General features: G+C 40.6%; 1 long non-coding RNA gene and 1 other non-coding gene across 3 annotated transcripts in view; both read right to left on the reverse strand.

The window, feature by feature from the left end:
* Nucleotides 1–1,333: 1,333 nt before the first annotated feature.
* Nucleotides 1,334–1,405, reverse strand: Trnas-aga (transfer RNA serine (anticodon AGA)). Its single transcript has one exon. It is a non-coding gene; the product is annotated as a tRNA-Ser (tRNA).
* A 7,655-nt stretch (nucleotides 1,406–9,060) lies between these two features.
* The window catches only part of LOC114096335 (uncharacterized), a 31,897-nt gene continuing 19,707 nt past the window's right edge, over nucleotides 9,061–21,250 (reverse strand). For both annotated transcript variants that reach the window (XR_011707980.1, XR_003583403.2), the window contains 3 exons: nucleotides 13,937–14,140; nucleotides 11,984–12,076; nucleotides 9,061–9,273 (listed from right to left, as the gene is read on the reverse strand). This is a non-coding gene — a long non-coding RNA (uncharacterized lncRNA). The remainder of the gene's footprint in view (nucleotides 9,274–11,983; nucleotides 12,077–13,936; nucleotides 14,141–21,250) is intronic.

Consider the following 21,250-nt stretch of genomic DNA (forward strand, 5'->3'; position numbering starts at 1 on the left):
CTGGCTTTGAATTCGTGATCCTCCCTGACTGCTGGGATTACAGCATGTGCCACCATGCCTGGCTATACATAAATTTTTGATGTTAGAAAATTTAACATTTTTTCTCTCTAAAAAAAAATAATAAAAGTCCCTATACTGGGTGCACACTCTGAGTACTGTGTTCAACTGAAAGTTACTAAATGGATTTGGAATCAACGCTCTCAAGGCTCGAGATGCTGTGATACCTTTAATTTTGATTGACTTGTCCTCTCCAGGGGATCGGATAGCAAAGGTGCCTGAAAGAAACACTGGGGAATTTCAGTCCTGATTTAAGACAAATGATTTATGCCAGCTGATGTTCGGAGTATGCAGTATGTTCGGAGGACCTGCTGGAGGAATGTGGCTTTTGTGCTTCTTCCCATTTATCATGGTGTTTACAAATCCTGTTTGAAGTTGAAAGTAAATCATCATCCTGCTGCTTAGCAGCTGTTTTACAGCTAAGAATTTTAGGTGTGATTGAGAGTGAACACATCACTGGAGTCAAGTGAAGAAGTGCAGGGAAAGGAGGTAGGGGGGTGGCAGGGAGACCCCTGTGGTGTGTATACGGCTTGATCTAGAAATGGTGCTAATGGCCCAGTCCTGAAAGAGGGCTGCACCTCTCATTCAGAGAATGACAGTTGAATGACACTGCTCTATAAAACACGGAGGTGTTTCCCATTTATATGTGCTGGGATTTGGAGTTTCGATCAGGAGGTAGGCTCAAAGAACAGCCTGGTCTCTCAGTTTCAGATATGTGTATAAAGTATGCAGTGGAGGCTGGGGACGCAGCTGAGTGGTAGAGCCCATACTTAGTATTTGGGCAGCCCTTGGATTTGATCCCCAGTACCCCAAGAGGGAAAATAACATGTTGAGTGGTTCATCAAGTGAGAAAGTCAGAAGAGCCTTCACTCCATGGAACTTCATGCTAATCTACCTCTTGTGCCTCCCTGGTCATATCTAGGCATCTTAGAGCAGAGAAGACTAAGAGGTTGTATCTGACTTCCAATACTTGAAAAGACCACTGTGTGAAACAGGAATTAGACTGCATGGAGTCGAGTCAGGGCAGTGGGTGGATGTTAATGGGAATCAGAAGTCAGGCTTGACAGTAGGAAGAATTTTAGACCAATTAAATTGTTTGAAAATAGAAAAGCCCCTGAGTTCAACAATACCTTGGTGGTAGATATTCTAAAAGAGATTCAAGCATCATAGTAGGGGTATGAGAGATGAAGACTGTGTTCTTATTTAATTTGAGATTGTGTGATTCTAGTAATCTGCCTTGGGATCTTTTTTGTTTGTTCATTTGTTAATTTGCTTTTTGCAGTGCTGGGGATTGAACCCATGGCCGCGTGCTTTCTAGGCAAGTGCTCTACCACTGAGCTACACTGGAAGCCCTGGTTTAGAGTCTTGAACAGAACAACTGTCCTGCATTTCTTCCTTCCTGGACCATAAATAATGTTGTTTTGTTTTGTGGTGTTGGGGATCAAACCTACAACCTGCACTTGCTAAGCAAACTACCACTGAGCTACATCTCCAACCCAATAAATAATGTTTTAACAGCAATCATCTGGGCATGTGCAAAGCCCTGGGTTCAATCTCCAGTACAGTAAAAACAAAAAACAAATAATTTTTGCATCAATAATTTGACTTCTTTGGGTTTCCCGTGTGCAGAAGTGAAGATAGAAGCAGATAGAGAAGCTAAACAGGTAATATATAAGATACAAAATATATGGAAGCCTCAGAAGTCAAAATTGTTAAGTATGTACTTTAAAATAAACTTACAGCACATTTGAAAGCTGAAACAGAGTGATTTGTATTTGGTCTAACTGTGTGTTACCCACGTGATTAAGAGCATAGGCTGTGAGCCACATTTCTGGGCTCAAGTCCTGGCTGTTGTAAACTAGACCTTGGGCAAATTATTTAATCTCTCTTTTTCATCATCTGTAAAATGGAGTTAATGATAGTATCTACCTCATAGAATTTGTGGGACAAGTAAGAGGGTTGAGGACTTATAAAGCATTGAGTGCTGAGCACAGCATTGTTGTACAGCAATGAAAGCTCTTTACAGACTTGACCTAATGAACTCATTTTACTTTTTTGTCCATAAAGAATTTATTTCATTCAAACAATATCCCTGTTGATGTTTGAATAGTGTTTAACTATTTTAACAATTTTTTTTATGCCCACGCTGGTGACATTATGAAAACTACAGGAATGATGATACATCTGAAACAAAGACGTTTTTGTAACCAAAAAAAAATTTACTTTTGACCAGATATTTTGCAGGCTTAAACCTTCTAGACCTGTGCTAATTTGACTCTTTCACTGCATAGCAGAAATACAGTTTCACTACATGAAATTTTTTTGTTATGAAAGAAGTATTCATCCCCTAAGGTAGAGTGTGAAGCTAATAGTATTTTTCTACATTCTGGGAATTGGTCCACATTTATTGTATTTTAGCAAAAAATAAACACATAAAATATTAATTAAGATATAAAAACTAAATCGGGGGTGGGTGGGTATTGGAGATTGCACTCAGGGACATTCAACTACTGAGCCACATCCCAGCCATATTTTGTATTTTACTTAGAGACAGGGTCTCACTGAGTTGCTTAGCGCCTTGCTGTTGCTGAGGCTGGCTTTGAACCCACGATCCTCCTGTCTCAGCCTCCCCAGCTTCTGGGATTACAGGCGTGTGCCACCACACCTGGCATGAAAGCTAAATTTAAGGTACCTTGGTAATCCTATAAAAAGCTAAAATTTAACTCTAAAATATAAATTCTTTTTTTTTCCTGGAGATTGAACCCAAAGATACTTTATCACTGGGCCACATCCCAAATCCTTTTTATTTTTTTATTTTGAGGCAAGATCTCACTGAGATGCTTACGAGCTCACTAAATTGATGATCCTCCTGCCTCAGCCTCCCCAGCAGCTGGGACTACAGATGCATGCCACCACTCCTCAGATGAACTTTTAAAATAATAATCTGAAACTAATAAACACAAACAGTATGCATAATCATCAAATCTGTTTCCAAATAATTTGAGTTGATTTTAGGAACAAAATGTTGGAAAACAATAAAGTGGACTATTGTACACGTAAATGTTCCTTAAGCATTACTGGATTAAAGAATATGTACGGGATGAAAACTTACTCCTTCATCATTTTTTGACTCTTTGTAATGAGCAGGGCTACCCTGTTTATCAAAAATTAAGAACTAGGACTTAATTTTTTAAATCTTCAAAATTGTTTATCTTTTACTCAGATTTACCTATAACTAACTTATCTTTTATCCTGTTTACTTTTTCTTATGTGTTTCTATCTATAATATTTTTTAAATCACCTGATGATAAGTTATGGCTCTTTATATCTAAATCCCTCATTGTTTATTTCCTATAAATATGGGTATTCTCTTTCATGGCCACAGTATCATAATCAACTCTAATAATTTTAACACTGATATAATACTTATATCTAATCTTTTGTGTATATTTCAATTTTGTCAATTGATACAATAATATCCACCCCCACTCCGTACTGAGGATTAACCTAAGGGTGCTCTACCACTGAGCTACATTCCCAGCTCTTTTTATTTATTTTTTTGAGACAGGGTCTTCCTAAATTACTGAAGCTGGCCTCAAACTTGTGATCCTCCTTCTTTAGCCTCTCAAGTACCTGGGATTACAGGGTTGCACCACCATGCTTGGCATTCAGTAATGTCCTTGATAGCGTAGTTTTTCCTTTCAGTACAGAATCCATTCCCAGCCAGGTATTGCATTTAGTTAACAGGACTTTTTAGTCTCTTTTAGGATCAGCCTTTCTTAAACTTGTTATTTTTGAAGAATATAATTTTTTTCTTCTTTTGCAATAGAGCACTGGGAACAATTTGACTTTCTGATGCATATTGTGTTTAAAAGATGATTCACTCTGTTGAATTCTTGGCTGAGCCCTGATCATGATGCTTCATCCCTGTATCATGATGCTTCATCCCTGCATCATGGTGCTTGGATGATGGTACATGAGGTTTATTTCTTTTTTTATTTTTTCATTTTAGATATACATGACAGTAGAATGTATTTTGACATATTATACATTCATGGAGTATGTACATTTGACATAATACATTCTTGTGGTGGCACATGATGTGGAGTTACACTGGTCGTGTGTTCATCTATGAACATAGGAGAGTTACGTCTGATTCATTCTGCTGTTGTTCCTATTCCCATCCCTCCAGTACCTGAGGTTTCTATGTGGACTCCTGCAGTCTTAAGAGAGGAGCCTGCCCTTGAAGAGGCTTAGTACAGCCATTCACCAAATGCCCGCACATTGGAGTGAAATTTGTAAATATAAAAGCATTTGCTTCTTCTTAAAATATTCAAAATTACCAAATAATTCAGTGATCTTTAGTTCAGAATGAAAGCAAGTGGAAGAAGCCCAAGGAGGGCAGACAGAGTGCAGTGGAAGTGCAGGTCTACACTGTTAAAAATGGCAGTGAGCAGGCGAGCTGATACTTTTATTCTAAGAGACAGACATGTCATGTTCAGGGAAAAGGTGACGGAAGGCCTGAATTAGGGTGGTGGTAGTAAGAATGAAATGGGGGGGATGGTTGGGACAGGCCCTGTGCCTTCAAAGAACAATGGGAGTGTGATAGAACATGTGCTTAGCATGCAGAAGCCCCGGGCTCACACCCTAGAGCCCAAAACAAATGAATACATAGATGGGGGGAGGGTGTGATCACAATTGTTCATGTAGGATGTTTGAACCCCATTCATGTGTGGAACTGTGTGGTGATCTGGGACTCTTTGGCTTGGAAAGGTATCATAATTTTGGTCTTGGATGTCTTAGGTTCTGTTGATGAAAGTGTCCCCGAGGGTGAGCGCTAGAGATGAGCACTGATGAGGTCCCTAAAGAAGGGAGCAAAAGGGACCAACAAAGGAGGGCCTTGGACCTTGGTGCTTAAAGGAAGAAAAAATAAAACAGAAGTGGTGTTTGAAGGGCCAAGGAGAACACACTGCCCTGGAGTCAAGGGAAGACAATTGAGAGGGAGAAGATGAAGTGGCAGCAGTGAGGGCCAGCCGACACGGAGAGGAGGCCGGCAGATCTGTCAATGGGAGGAACAGCTTGGACAAGGATGAACTCCCAGCCAGACTGCGGTGTGGGTGGGGAGAAGTAAATGTGAGAGGAGAAGGAGGTGGGCACAAGGCAGAAGTTGGAGAGGTAGTCACCAGTCAGGACCAGCGGGATCCTGACACTGACTTCCTGTGTAACTCGGTCTCAGCCAAGTGTGGAGCCATTTCTCCACTCTGATGGCTTTCTTAGTCATTCAACAATCACTTCTATCTCAGAAACAGTGAGAATGAAGAGGTATTTTTCCCTTGGTCAGTAAGGGAATGTACCTCATCAGTACCATTATGTGATCTGAAGGGACTAGGGTGACCCACATTAAAAACCTCGGAGTATTCCACCCTCGAGAGGGCACACAAAAACACAAACCAGACCCTTGTAACAGAGAGAGTGTAGAAAAGTGGAGCTAGCTTTCATGGGCGTTTTGCATGTGTGTTTTTTCTTTATTTTTCTGTTTCATCTCCAAGAGCCTCATAATGCCTAGTATTAAAAAAAAAAAAGAAAAAGAAAAAGCCCTCCTTTAGTCGAGGGTGGTCTCGGCATGTGGAGAGCCTCACACTGGGCCAATACCAGGGACGGGAGTAGACATGACCATGACCTCGGGTGATATCTGCCTGTTCTAGAAACCTCATCTGGAGCCTGGAGCCGCAGGGTTGCCCAAGATCATTCAGTTGACACTCCTGATAGGTCCTTTGGAGAAGTTGAACTAATATAAGTTGATTAAGAGAAAACACAAAAAATACAAAGAAGGAATTCTAATAAGATTTATTTTATTTTATTTTTTAAATTTTTTATTGTTGGCTGTTCAAAACATTACATAGTTCTTGATATATCATATTTCACAATTTGATTCAAGTGGGTTATGAGCTCCCATTTTTACCCCATATACAGATTGCAGAATCACATCAGTTACACATCCATTGATTTACATATTGCCATACTAGTGTCTGTTGTATTCTGCTGCCTTTCCTATCCTCTACTATCCCCCCTCCCCTCCCCTCCCCTCCCCTCTTCTCTCTCTGCCCCCTCTACTGACATTCGTTTGTCCCCCTTGTATTATTTTTCCCCTTCCCCTCACTAAGATTTATTTTATATACTTTCCAAATCCCCAAAGACCCTTTATGCACCAAAGCAAAATCAGAACATTGAGCCTTGGAGAATATTGATTTATTTATCCAGTTGTTTGAGTGAAGCTTGGTTTTCTCTTCTTCATTCTTTCTTTTTCCTTCCACCTAAGGTGGACTGTAGGTCGCAGTTGCCTGAAGAATACAATTTTGGTGTTTTCTTTAGGTGTGATAGAGTTTGAATTTTCTTCCATTCTTTATAACCTACGAAGTGTAAGGCAGTCAAAAGAGTAAGACTGATGAGTTTTCCTAGGAGCACTCCTGCACTTGACATCAAAATAATAGAGTGCTTTTATTTTCTAGGCACTTCTTTGTGACTTTGTTATTTTAAAGGATAGCAAAAAAGAAAAAAAAAGGCTATCGACATCAACACAAGCTCATCTCTAATGATACTGGTTTTGCAGAACTATAATTCCATGCTCACTCCTACCCTCCTTTCCTAGAGCCACATCTTCCACTTGAATGTCAACAAAATGGCAACTCTCAGCCAGGGAACATTCTTGGTTCCCGAGGCAGGGAACTAAGCCAGGCACTTGTCCATTTGTTTTCAAATGAACTAGTTTTGATGTTGTAAATATTTAACCATTCACTGTAGTATTCTTACCACTTTCTATTTGATTTTCAGTTAATTTCATTTCTTCCAGGCAGATAAATGTTTGTCACTTTCCTGAACCCTCTTTAAGCAAGTATTGATTATATTTGAGGGATGTGGTTTGAGAAGGAACAAAAAATGGGGTCTGGAAGGCATATTTTTCCCATTGATTGGGGAAAGGAGGCCATGGAAAACTATGTCCACCAACAATAACAGATGTAAGGGTCAATCTTCATGATGGCCATGGGTATTTTTATTGTTCTTCCTGCTATCTGTGCTTGAATTGCTGGTAGCAATGGATAAAAGCAAAGGATTTTCTCCTTCTCAGTTTTTGGTTTTGAGAGTCCAGTGGAAAGACATTAGCTATTAAGGCTACTGGAGAAGGCAGGATGATCTTATCTCTAAGGAAAACAACTGCTGTCAGCTTTCCTTCAACTTTGACTTGTCTGGGTTTCTGAGAGCCCATTTCTTACTGGAATTTGCTCTTAGAAAGAAACTCTAAGAATGCATTAGGCAGATGATTTTGATTTACAGTTCTGTTTACACTTTTAGTGATGTATTTGTTTATTTTAGGAGAAAGAGCTCCTTTTAACATGTATTTTATGCTTTTGGCTTCATTTGCAACTCTTTTAAATTTGGGATATATTGCCCTCAGGAAAGATATTTTGTTCTATCTTATTTTTTCCTTTCCCCTTTCTTCCTTTTTCCCTATATTATGAAGCTCCTGCAATCCCAAGTCTGGACAGTAACACAAAAAGTTGACCAAAGATTGAATGTCTAGGCTAATCATTCATTTCAGAATGTCTGATGGAGCCCAGTGTGGTGACTCATTCCTCTAATCCCAGAGATTTGGGAGGCTGAGACAGGAGGATCGCAAGTTCGAGACCAGCCTCAGCAATTTAGAGATCCTTAGCAATTTAGGGAGACCCTGTCTCAAAATTAAATAAAAGGAAGGAAGAACTGACAGACAGACCGGATGTGGCTCTGTGGTAAAGCATCCCTGGGTACAACCTCCAATAGCAATAACAACAACAACAAAAAGAATATCTGATAGAGCCTGGTGCTGTGGCTCATTCCCATCATCCCAGCAAATTTGGGAGGCAATTGAAGGATGGCAAGTTCCAAGATCCTGTCTCAAAAATAAAAAATAAAAAGAACTGGGGCTGAAGCTCAGTGGTAAAGTGCTCCAGGGTTCAATCGCCAGTACTGTAAAAAATAAAATAAAAATAAAAATAAATAAAAGAATGTCTGTTGGCACTTAGACCACAAATGACTTTAAGGTTAACGACCATAAGCATGAGTCAAATTGGAAACAGTACCTTGTAGAGCCAGTCTGTCTGCCCGGTCACTTCACAGTTTATAAAACTTGACTCCTGGCTGCAAAGCTAATTGCCAGAAGGCCCAAGGAGAGCTCTGAGTTACCACTCAGTCCTTTGTGGACTGTGCAGCCTGAACCGGGACTGGTTCTTCTCGAGGAATTAGGAAGAACATTCTATATTTTCCTCATCTAATTTACACAAATATTTACTTTAAGAAAGAGGATACTTTAAATTATTGTTCAACGGAAAATTCCTAAATAAAGCCCACAAACATGATACAGAACTGTTTTCCTTCAAGATTATTGTATGTCAGAGTCTTTTCTTGCCTCTTTCCTGTTTAGCTGTGGATTTGCACAAAATACCCAGATGTTTTTCAACAGTGTGAGGTGAAAGTGTGGAACTGAAAGAACACTCTTGGAATCTGAAATAAGAGAACTTGGGGGAGGAGGGGAAGGAGCAAGATATACCTTGGGCATGCAGATGCGCCATAACTGAGCATTCCGTAGTTTCTTTCTAAAGCATTCTATGGAAAAAGTTTAGCTAAAGTTCTGAGAAAAACTCTTCTTTTTGCTTTTAATTCCAATATATCAACATTTTTTTTTAATGGTATGGGGATTTAATCGAGAGCCTTGCACATGCTAGGCAAGTGCTTTACCACAAAAGTACATCCCCAGCCCTTCAGTATATTCTTATTTGTGATTCTTGTGCCTGGATTTTAAATTTAGCTTCTTTCAATTTTTCTAATCAAATATTTTCCAAATATCTACTTAGGTTGGAAGGAAATTGACATTCTAAGAGGTTTGCTTCCCTGGTCTTTTGGCAAAGATCGAGTGTAAAAGAGTCAACTCCAATATTTTTAACACATGAATAAAATGATCATAAAACCTTCCCATTCCCCGTTTATTTCTCATTAAAATGCCAGAGTGGAAACGATTCACAGGCCTGCTCTGCATTCAGACATTTCAGTCTGCTGCACTCTGTCGTCCTCTTGTCCGGGGCCACCTGTCTGTGATCACTGTCTCGTGCTTGCTGAAAAAGGTTTCCTTCTGGAGGCTGTGCCTGCCCTTGGTCTGTGGCTTTGACACTGAAGCACTTTTGTCTGCAAAAGACAGTACATTATAGCTGCCGGCTCCACTCAGCTGCCTGCTCTGCCCCCGTCACTTCATTCTTGGGAGGTTTCTGGGTTTCCTGGGAGATGAAGCATGAGCAACATTTGCTCCAGCCTCAGTAATTTCCGAAGGCCTTGAGTCCTGTTTTGTTGTTCAGGTTTCCAGGGTTGGGTGAGGGGCATGAGAATTCCCAGCAGGGGCAATTACCACTACACATCAAAACTGGTGCCATGCGACTCTGTCACATTTTTTTAAAGAGTGGCTATCGTGATGCTTTTAAAGTTGGGCTGTGCTTCAGAAGCCAAACAGAAATTGTAAAGAAATGTCCACAACAAATCCGTGTGTCAACATCTGAGCTAAAATGGAGTAAGTGTGTATGCTGCACATTCAGGGCTGCCTCAAATCCCTTTTGGAGTTAATAATATCACGTGTTGGAACAACTGAATTGTTGAACTGCAGTCAGATTGCCATATTTATAATTTTTTATATGACCTTTAATGAATCGTAATATATTTCTGAGTTGAAAGGAATAATAGCATTCAATTTATTGTTTTTGCCCTGATGGCCTTTTATTCCCTCATTAATGTCAGTCTGATGACACTGCTGTATTATTGGAATTTAAGTGGTTCCTACCCGAGCCTTACTTGGTCATTCAGGAACCCCCAAATAATGTAAAGAGAACAGAAACACTGTATATCAGACTCCTAGTTAATACAGTACTTGGGGATGCTGTTCCTATATTAAATGAGATGATCAGCCATATCTCAGCCTCTCCAAGAGACCAAACAGTATCCAAATTATAATGGCAGCATGGCTACATTTTCAGCTTGGTTAATCCAAAAATAAATTCTAATAGCTGCTGTTCAACATGGTTTTAAATTTCCTGATGCAACAGGCCTTGAATGTTTATTTTAAAATTTTTTACCTAGCTCCAAATAGCTAACTATTTGGTTTTATACAGCTATGCCAAAATGAAATACAAGAGAACATTCTTCTTACTTGGATGATGATATAAGACCAATCTTTTCTTTCTTTTCCTTTTTCTTTTTTTTTTGGTGGTGCTGGGAATTGAACCCAGGGCCTTGTACATGCAGGGCACGCACTCTACCAACTGAGCTCTATCCTCAACCTGCTGTTTTTAACTGTGAGTCTCAACTTCTCTCTCCCCTGACTCTCCCTCTGTCTTTCTTGCATTACTTGAAACCCTCACTGCTCCATATCTCCTTTATATCTCAAGATAAGATCAAGATTTCTGCACAGTATTCAGGTTTGTCTCTCCAGCCTCATACCTGAGGGCCTCCTTCCTGTCCTACTGCACAAGTACTCCAGTTACCAGAACCACTTTCAGTTTCTGAGCAATACCATGCTTCTTCCCTCTTCTTGCCTTTGTACATGCTATTTGTCTAACTAGAATCCAGGTTCTCCCCTCCCTAATTATGAGTATATCCATAACATCATATCTTTATTTATTCCTGTGATTAACCACATCTTATCATAAATTTCTCTCTCTTCCCTTTTAAACACCAACTTGTGAGCAGAGACCATGTGCATTTTATTCACCATTGAACTAGAGCCTACCACAGTGCTTGGTATATAGTAGGTGTTCAGTAAATTTTTGTTTAAGGCTCAGTTGAGTTTTGTTGTCACTCAGCTTGCTTTACATGCAAAGAAATCTCTTGACCTTTGAATTTATTGATGGAGAGCATAGAGCAGAGAAGAAGATTGTATCCTCGGATGTTTCATAACTCTGCAGACTCAGCCCCTTATGGGTTAAAGGTAGCACAAAAGAGCTGTGCTCTCATATGAGTCTACATAGTGCTGTTTTTCTCATTTAGCACTAAATCAAGTAGCATTCTATGCCAGGAAATCAAAAGAAAGAAAAATTATCCTCTTTAAGTGGTAAAGATGATCGTGGGGTTTTCCATCTGTAGGTAATTATTTTAAATTATTTTAAACTTTGCCCCTTATTTTTTATGCAATTAGGAGAAGATTGTCTGCTACATTAATCCCACTTGCTTGAATGTTCATTGTTGGTGTTTAACTACAGTACACAAGCTTCACAAAGGACGTTCACTGCTACATTTCCACTGAAAAGGTGACTTAAAACTGTTCCTCTTTAAAATATTCATACACACACACACACATACACACACACATACACACACACACACTTTTTTTTTTTAACACTACTATGGATTGAGCCCAAGGGTGCTCTATCACTGAGCTATTCCCATATCCCTTTTTATTTTTAATTTTGAGACAAGGTCTCACTGAGCTACCCAAGCTGGCCTCAAATTACAATCCTCCTGCCTCAGTCTCCCAAGTAGCTGGGATAAGATATGTACCATTATACCTGGTTTAAACTATTTCTTTTTAAGTGTGTGTATCCATTGTCTTTCTCAAATACTATTTACCATCAATGCATCCTCAAGTTGTATGGATAAGAAAATTTTCAGATGGTAACAGAGTTTTCAGTTAAAAAAAATTTCTGGGATTAAGAAATATAATCTTAGCCAGGCAGGAGGATTACAAGTTTGAGGCTAGCCTGGCAACTTAATGAGACCCTGCCCTGCCCCTCCCCCCAAATAAAAGAAGAAAGAAAGTCTTAGTGTGGCATAGGGGGAATCACCCAATGCAGCTACCATTTATATAGATTCATTGCCAAGCTTTTTACTTGCATCATCTCTGATCTCTACATACCTCAATGGGTGGGTGATATTGTTCCTGTTCCCAGAGGAAAGAATTGAGGCTCAGAGAAATGTCTTCGTCAAAAAATGTCTTGACTATCATGACCTATAAATGACAGATATGAAATTTGAAACTTTATCTCTTTGCTCCAAAGTCCCTGTTCTTGGCAGTATGTTTTTCCTTTGTGGTAAAAGCACCATCATGTTGTCAGGCATTGGGTGTTTGCACCTGTCATTTCATAACACTGTCCTTTGTATGTAACATGATGATACATTAGCTGATGGGCCACCCCGATAACACTCGTCCCACTCTTAAATTGGTGATCATAGAGAGCATTCACAGAATTTTGAGATTTTAACTTAAGTTGTTGCAAGTCTTTCCAAAAAGACCAAATGATAAGGAATTGCCAACACAATGAATCTACAATTGTGTTTCCCAGAGTTCTATAGACATGGCATAGCGCATGGGCCATATCTTGTTATTTGCTACTGTTAGGATTATACCACTTTGGCGGATGCTAGTATAAGCTTTTTCTCTGAACATTTTTTCTCAGACTTTCTCCCAACTTCCAGAATCATCTCAGCAGGTAAGTCCAGGACCTTCTAGAGGATAGCCTGCAGGGAGAAAACCCAGGTCCATATGAAGCTTAAGAAGTGGTGTTAGGTCAGCATCACCAAAAAGAAAAAAAAAATGGTGTTAGACTGGTGACATTAGACAGGTCCTCCAAAATGAGAGGTTTTTTTTTTTTTTTTTTTTTTAAGAATAAGACATAACCCAACAGCCATATCTTCAGGGACATGTGACTGAATTAGTTCTAATGTTCTAGGGAACCAAAATTTCAGGTCTTATACAGGTGCCTGTGAGATAGCCACTGTATGAGATTTTATCCAGCATGGTCTCTATTGTTTGCATTCTGTCTATGCTGAGGAAGGTGACAAGGATTTGAGAAGGTCTACCTTAAACTCCCTGAAAATCAACCACCAAGAAAACCAGCAATCTTCCTAAGATTATCCCAAAGCCCGTGATTTAAAACAAGACTGAGATCCCCTTTTGAAAATAGAGTGTATGAGGCCAAGAGCAGAAGCAGAGAGGGAGATCATTTGGGCAATTACTATTCTAATCCAAGGAATGATGGTTGCTTGCCCCTGAAATGGCCCCGGAGATGGTCGAAGAGATGAGTTAAGACCCATAAGAACAAGAGATCTGCAGATGAGTTGAATAAAAGGATTAATAGAAAGAATAATGAAGGAGACACAGGTTTTGTCTGAACAACTACAGTGATAATGGGACCATGAGTGAAATGTGGCAAACTGGGCCGGGGCAGTGGCTTAGTGGTGGAGTGCTTGCCTAGCATGTGTGAGGCACTGGGTTCAATGCCCCGTACCACATAAAAATGAACAAATAAAATAAAGTTGTTGTGTCCAGCTACAATTGGGAAAAAAAGTCATAAAACTGGAAAAAAAAAAAAGATGTGAAAAACTAAGGAACAGCAAGTTTGGAGGGTAGAGTGGTGAGCTGGGGGAGGTTATTGAGGAAGAGCAGAATCAAGAGTTTTCCTTCAGGTATATGTTTGATATACCCATTGACTGTCTGGATGGGTAGTTGGATATAAAACTTTAGAATCCCAAGGGAGAGAGTGAGAGAAAGCTGAGAGGTCAAGTGGAGAGTCATCAACACATAAGTAATATTTAAGGTCCTAAGACTGGAATCATTTTCCTGAGGACAGAATGTAAATAGGGAAGAGAAAGGATACAGAGAATTAGCCCTGGGACACATCAACCCAAAGAGGAGGTGGCCTTAGCAAAGGCTGTTTAGAAGGAACAGTGCATTGGGAGAGGGGAGAAAAACTGCAGAATGGTGTGGTGTTGTACAAGTCAAGGTAAGAAAGTGTGTGGAGAAGGGGATGGTCTGCTGCAGTCAGGGCTGTTGCTAAAGGATCCCGTGGAATAAGCTCAAATTATTGACCTTGGCAAGATGGAAAAGATGGCGACCTTGAGAAGATCCATCACTGGGGCGGACAGGGGTGAGAGCTGAGCTGCAGTGGGTTGAAGAGAGAATGAGAGGTGACAAAATGGAGACCAGTGCAGACGGTGTATTCATAGTTGTGGTTTCTGTCGCCCTGTTAGCTAGCCATTTGTCGTGTTGTTGGAAAGTCTCCAAAATCTTAAGCTGTAAAACAGTGAACTGAAAGTTACACACATTTCTAGGGAATTTGATCTTCTGTGTCTACATGGGAGGATCAGGCTTTCATGGAGTCCCTTGATGTTTATCCATGCTGTCTTAGCTCTTCTTTGACACTAATTGCTTGAGTCTGTCCCCTTCAATACATTAAAAGGAGATAAAATAAAAACTCACATTTAATAGAGCACTTCATATGCTGTTTAAAAGGTATATTTGCTCATTTAATTTTCACACTGCTTCTTCTAAATTCCAGGCAATCCATTTATAATTGAAAACTTGCAACTTACCTTGTACTTAAGTTGGGGGAGGGAGTCCCCGTGTTTCAGCAAAAAAAAAAAAAAAAAATTAATTTTCTCTGTGTTTGTCTCTTCTCAGTCAAATGCAAAATACCAAAAGCTTAAATAGCAGTGTTGGGATTAGAACTCAGGCAGCCTAGGAGCTCTAGACCCTTGATGCCAATCAACAAACTATCCTTTAATTCCAGGCAAATGGAAGGGGTACTTCAGAAGGAAAAGCAGATGGCATCTGATCAAACCACTATTGGCATAAAATCACATAAAACTATAATGCATTCAGCTGGAATTGAAAGCTGTATCCTGGAAACCCCTGATAGTTGTGTGTGTGTGTGTGTGTGTGTGTGTGTGTGTGTGTGAGATCTTCATAACAATAGAGGCTGCACTGATGGGATGCTGGTCTGTGCATTACTCTCCCCTGTCACTCATTTCCCTCTGCCAATGAATTGCCCCTCAAAGTGGAATAAAAGTTCCATGTATATACACTTTTCTTTTGGAAAGCTTCTTAATATTTTTCTACCTGAGAGCCATGAAAACCCCTTAGTGGTTGTCTTTATTATCTTTCAGACTGTCTCTTTTTGGGGTTGGGTCAAAGTGAGAATAAAGGATATTTCCCGAGGAATAAGCCCATAAGAGGATACATCGTCCTTTAAATTAGAAAGGCCTACCTCTCAATGGGTGCCTGGGAAGTGCTGTAGAACTGAGATTGTTTTCGTTCAGATTTTGTTAATCTAAAAATGACAACATAGAACATAGCCAGTGGCATGGGCATTTCGCTGTGGATGATGCGGCTCTAATTGGTATGTACAGGGCATGCCTGTGGAATTAGTCCTTGCTCTCTGGGCCAATCGGATCACTTTCAGCATTTCTCAATGGTTAGTTTCATCTTATAATTAAGTAACAGTGATCATTTCCTGGCAGCTAATGACTGGCTAGAGGAGTTAGAAGCCTCATTAGGTTTATAATTTATCGAATTCTAAGCTCTTCATCTGCAGTGTTGCAAATAGAGAAAGCATCTCAAGTTCCAAATGATAAAATAAAATCGCCAATAGTATTTCCTATATGTGAGAGTTAACTTGTTCTTCAAAAGTTGACTTTACTTTCCAAGGTTTTAAATATATATAGAGAGAGCCCAACTATATTAACATGTATACACACTTTAAAATAAAAGTGAGCTGGGGAGATAGCTCAGTTGGTAGAGTGCTTGTCTTGCATGCACAAAGCCCTGGCATCAATCCCTTTAGGAACCTTCTTGTGGCATTTCCACATCTTTCCCCGAGAGTAGTTTCAACTCTCCATTAATTCTAGAATCATTGTATTTACCCTGCAAATATTTATTGAGTACCTATTATGTGCCAGGCATTATTTCAAATACAATATACAGCAAGACTAGGGGAAACGGACAAAACCTGTTCTTCTTGAGCTGATATTCTAATCTTAAGATTTCTGTCTTTTCAACTACCCAGGAAGACTACAATTAGATGTGTTCAAAGTGGCCAAGCTAAAGGTAGAAGAGGACTCTAACTGTGTCACCCTAGTCATGCTGCCTCTGACTGTCCTCTCTCATTGATGTGGTCATTGGGTGGTAGCACCATCTTCTGCTAACTCAAGGATCACTCACTCATTCATCAACCCAATAGGGGGAATTATAATCTTCCCTTTAGAGAGAGAAGAAAGTGGAATCTCTTCTCCTAGGAAAGCTATTGCCTACCTCTTCATTTTGGAATCTGACAGGAGCTGGTCAGGTTTTGTTTTTTTGGATTGAGCCCAGGGGTGCTTTACCACTAAACCACATCCCCTTTTTAAAATATTTTATTTAGAGACAGGGAATCACTGAGTTACTTAGGACTCACTAAGTTGCTGAGGCTGGCTTTGAACTTCAAGATCCTCCTACCTCAATCTCCTGAGCTGCTGGGATTACAAGTGTGCACCACTGTACCTAGCAAAAACAGTAGTTTCTAATCCCTTAATGAAAACATTCATTTCTACATCTTGGTACAAAGACAGCCAGACCTGCCCTCCAAGGCTCTAGAATTCTAGAAATGTGGAATTTAGAGAACTGTGATTCTTCTAAAGGCCTTCTATCCTGCTTAAATCAGGTAAAGACCTCTGGAGAAAAGGAACACCATCATTTTATAGCTACTCACCCTTGGACTTTGATCAGAGTCACTCCTGAGAAATCCTCAAAGATCTTTTCCCTCCAGGCTCCTGGTGGTACATACCTATAATCCCAGCTACTTGGGAGGCTGAGGCAGGAGGATCGAATGTTTGAGGCTAGCCTGGGCAACTTAGCAAGACTTTGTCTCAAAATAAAAAATAAAAATGTTCTGGGAATATAGCTCAGTGATAAAGCACCCTAGGTTCAATGCCTAATACAAGAAAACAAAACAGAAAAATTAAAAAAAAAAAAGAAATAACAAACAAAATTTTCTCTCCAGATTCTCATGATTTTCTTAAATCAGAGTAACCTCAGGTGCTCTGAGAAATTCCATGGCTCTCTGACCATAGGAGCAACTCAAGATATGTGATTCCTTGGCAGAAGCACACGGCAGAACTCCACAGAAACTTCTGGTGTTTGATTTGTTTATCAGATCAATCCTAAAATGCTGGCATGAGAGAAACTACTCCTGTCCTGTGTATAATCTGTGGGTGTTCACCATGGTGCCTCTGTGAAAGTTAGCCTTCTGGTCCTTGGTTGTAGACTTTTGCAATAAGAACAGGAATAATGCCTCATGAACCTAAATCCAATTCTTTAAAGGGGTTCCGGAGAACCCTTTTTAATTCCTGACCACTTTGACCTGAGCACTGTTTATAAATAGGCAGAATGTGTGATTGTTGTCCCCCTTTATTTTGTCAGAAGCTTATTTTCTTCTATGGACATTCTAAAATTTCAAGACACTACTCATTATTTTGGTTGAGGTGCCATGTAACATATATTTGAAGAAACACCCACCTATTTTAAAATCTTTTAGCAGACTTCACAACACAGATTCCTGTTTCATAAATACCCCCACCAGTAGGAATCCAAGAGGAAACAAATTGGTCATTATTTAATGGACATTCTGAATGATCACTTTCACATAAAGTCCATCTGGAAACTCAGAAGTAGACTTTTACTTGAAGATAAAACTATCAGTAGATTTAAATCACCATTCCTAATGTGTCTAGCAGTCCCATTTACCTGTAATGATGGTCTTTGAGTTCATTCCTGGATGAGAGCAAAGATACTTCTATAATATACACTTTTAAGTAACCAGTTTTCTGATCAGGAGTTTGATGGTGCCTCTCTGAATGAGCATACCATGGAAAGATCAGACCATAGAGTCTGAAACCAAACCCCAAACTGCTCTATTTCCCCCACCCTCCCTTTTTTTTAGGTCTAATGAAAACATAGAGATTGAGGGTGTGGCCCCACCTGGTAATATCTTCAGGAGTGGAATTGTGGCAGTAAAAAGAACATCAGAACAATCATTATGTTTTGAGAAAAAGCGAGGCTACTTTGAATGATGGAGGCTCCTTTTCTCTTCTTCATAGGAGAAATTTTGTGTTTCCTTTACAATGTGGGGGAAGAAGGATCTGCCCAGGGTCCTCAGAAACTGGTGGTGCCCCACAATTACTAGCCAGCCACGAGAGATTTACTAACGGAACAACTAGAAAATTCTACCCAGAATGCCAAATCTGTGCATTCAAAGGGCGAATCCAAGCTTTGGAAGTTGTGGGAATGTCTTCAGTCAACACTCCTCAATAGTTTGCACTGTGGAAACACCCTCCTCACTAGGCCTAGGGATTAGGAACCAGCACCAAGGACTTCAGCCTGGCTGAGTCTGAGAGAGTACCCTGAAAGGGCGTATGCATGAAGTTGGGCTCAGTGCCTCTCCTAAAATGCCTTTCCCTCCCAGGTCATGAGGTCAGGTCTGGCAGGACTGAATGACTCTGAATCTCTACAATGAGTGGCATCTGGATAGCTCAGTGGAAGCAGGCAATCCCACACACCCCACACTAGGATTGCAGGTTGGGTGAGCTGGACACCTAAGAGGATATCTTCTGGGGAAGTCAAAGAAAGCTTTTGCCAAGCCTGTTAGGTGAGTCAACAGACAGAGTCTTGATCTCTGCTTTTTCCATCCTGATTTTTTTTTTAAATGACACTAACTATAAAGAAAATCCAAAAATAAATTATCTGATACTGTATATCTATATTCACAAAAGATGTTAATAGATGATTAATTGGTTATTTTTCCCAATACATTGGCTGTCTTTTTACTCTGGACATGAGTGTTAAAGCAAAAAATGTTCAGTCAAAATCCTCTCTAAAAAGGACTTAAAGGTTAATATCTGGCATACAGTGGGATCAGGCCAAGTGAGCTCAAAACTTTAAATGGGAAAAAAAAAACTTTAAATGGTATAATTCATCCATGAAAACCATCCCTTCTCATTTTCTCCTGAACTTTCATCTGCAAAGTTCTAAAGTGGTCTTCAGGAAAAGGGCAGTATAGCTATTTTTTTTAAACAACAAATTCAAGAGAAATACAGAAATGGTCTCGTCTAACCCACAAGTTCTCCCCACAGTCTGACCATAGGCCATGAGTTCTCCATGGATCAGACCAAGAGAAAGAGTTCATTCACTGCTTCTGAAGATGCTAAAGCTTTTGCCAATCCTAAAAGCGACCTCACCTTTTTGAGAGGAAAGGACATTTGGTCTTGGATTTGTAAGCCCTTGCCTTTTGTAGATACTGAAGTGGGCTTTGGGGAAGACAGAACCACTGTTATCCACGCATGTTTGTAAGGCAGCCAGGTCTTCGGGGGTCACAGAAAGTAACGTAACTGTTTTCACCTTTGCTGGCACCCCAAGTAGGCAGCTGGCTCCATTTGCAGGGGGACATTCTAAACAATCTGAAACAGAAAATTCAGTAGCCCTTTCCTGAGTACCTAATAAATTCACGCATAACCTCTGGTACCTACTCTTCAGGGAAGAGCCCCTGGTATCACGAAGCCCACCTGAAGCGAGGATTTCTCCAAGACTTGCTTGGGTCCCATCTCGCTTTCCTTTCATGCTCACAGCAGGGCTGATTACTGCAAATTGGTGATGAGGCAAGGTGGCTGGCTGGGAGGTGCTCCTACCTGGGGGTGTTCTGTTGTTTTTACAGCCAGTGCCAGCTCTGAGTGGATGGTGAGTAAGAGCCTCTTCCTCTTCCCTCTGGGCTGCTCTCCTCTCCATACCATTCTCGTCGCTGGCCTATTTCAGATATGGTGGTGAGCAAGGGCGGCTGCCTGGCTCTGGTGCTTCCCAGACTTGGGACCCAAAACTCAAGAAGGCAACAAAACGCGTAAGTGAGGCCTGCAGAGGCCTGTGCTCCCTTTTAGCTGGTATCCCTCCCTGCCCGAGGGTTTCTGGGGAAAAGTGGCCAGTGTGGAGATGGTACTACAGCACTCTTTCCTCTTAACTTCCTCCAGCGAGTAAACGGAAGTGCTCAAGGGGCACACAGGAGTGAAATTGAGCTCACCTTCCAGCCACCTCGGAGCTGGTTTTCAGTTAAGAAAGCCTTTTCTCTAAAGGAATCTTACTTCTGGAAGTTTCTCCTTTTAAATTAGAAATAACATCCTCTTGTTCATTCTTACATTTGAAAATTATGATGTAAGAGTAATTATGGTTACCCATACATGCTTGGAGCTGGTTTTGCTATTCCCCATTCTGTTTGGGAAAACAGTGTTGGTTTTGGATCTTAGCTGCTCTCTTATGTTACATCGCTAACATTTTTGTCAGATGCTTGATTATTACAATCAGATACAGAGAGGAGTTTTCTTCCAGAGAGATCTCTACTGTTCATGCTCAAAAAATTTGTTTTATACACCCTATAGGGAAAAAAAATTCATAGATGTCTTTGATTGATTGATGTGTGTGTGTGTGTGTGTGTGTGTGTGTGTGTGTGTGTGAGAGAGAGAGGGGGGGGGGGAATGTGGTTTGTCTTGCAGCTGTAAACTGCAAAGATTTCTGCATCTTGAAGTGTACAGATTGGTTTCTCATTTTGAAACTTGATCCTTTTCAAATTTGTAGATTAATTGAATCCAGCTTTGAGTGACACTTTAAGAAACTCTCTCCTGGAGCACCCTGAACCAGGTGCTCCAGGCTCACCTGCTGGCAGTGTTTGATTAGCAGCCAACCCAACCCAGTGTTCTTATTTGTGCCAACTCCATTCTAAAAATGTAAGTCTGTGCTTGAGAAGACTAGTCATGCTCATTATTCAGACCTCCTCCTTGGAGGGAATGTGCCAAAATCACAGAAGCAGAAAATCCAGGAACAGTGTGAGGCCTGGTATTGAGGCACCATAAAATCAGAATTTTACCTCATGAAATTGCTTTGTTCTTGGTACATCATCCTTTCCAGCGATGAGCTCACCAGCCCTCGCTCTGTCTCTGAGCGGGATGGCATCGTTGCCATCCTACAGATGGAGAATGGGAGATGCAGCTAGGGAGGCCAAAGTGCCTCAGAGCCAGTGACCTAGCTGGAACTGGAGCCAACTCGTCTGATTTCTCTCCAGCCTGTTGCTGTCTGAGAAATGGCAGCTTAGGAGAGGAGTGCTAGGGGACAAGTCACAATTGCCCAGTGCTGCCCCAAAACCATCTGTGTTAGAGTTACCACCCAGAGACCAGGAGAAACCAGTGAGTCAAACCAGAGGGCTACATGGAGGCATTCAAGGATAATGGGGAAGAAGGTTAAAAATGAGGAAAGTGAGCACCTAAATCCAGGAATGTAGAGAACATGCTGGAATATCCTTTTTCGGTAGACTGCGATGCCTCTTTGAACTGT

This window comes from Marmota flaviventris, chromosome 7, assembly GCF_047511675.1.
Source record: "Marmota flaviventris isolate mMarFla1 chromosome 7, mMarFla1.hap1, whole genome shotgun sequence".
NCBI classification, from domain to species: Eukaryota; Metazoa; Chordata; class Mammalia; order Rodentia; family Sciuridae; genus Marmota; species Marmota flaviventris.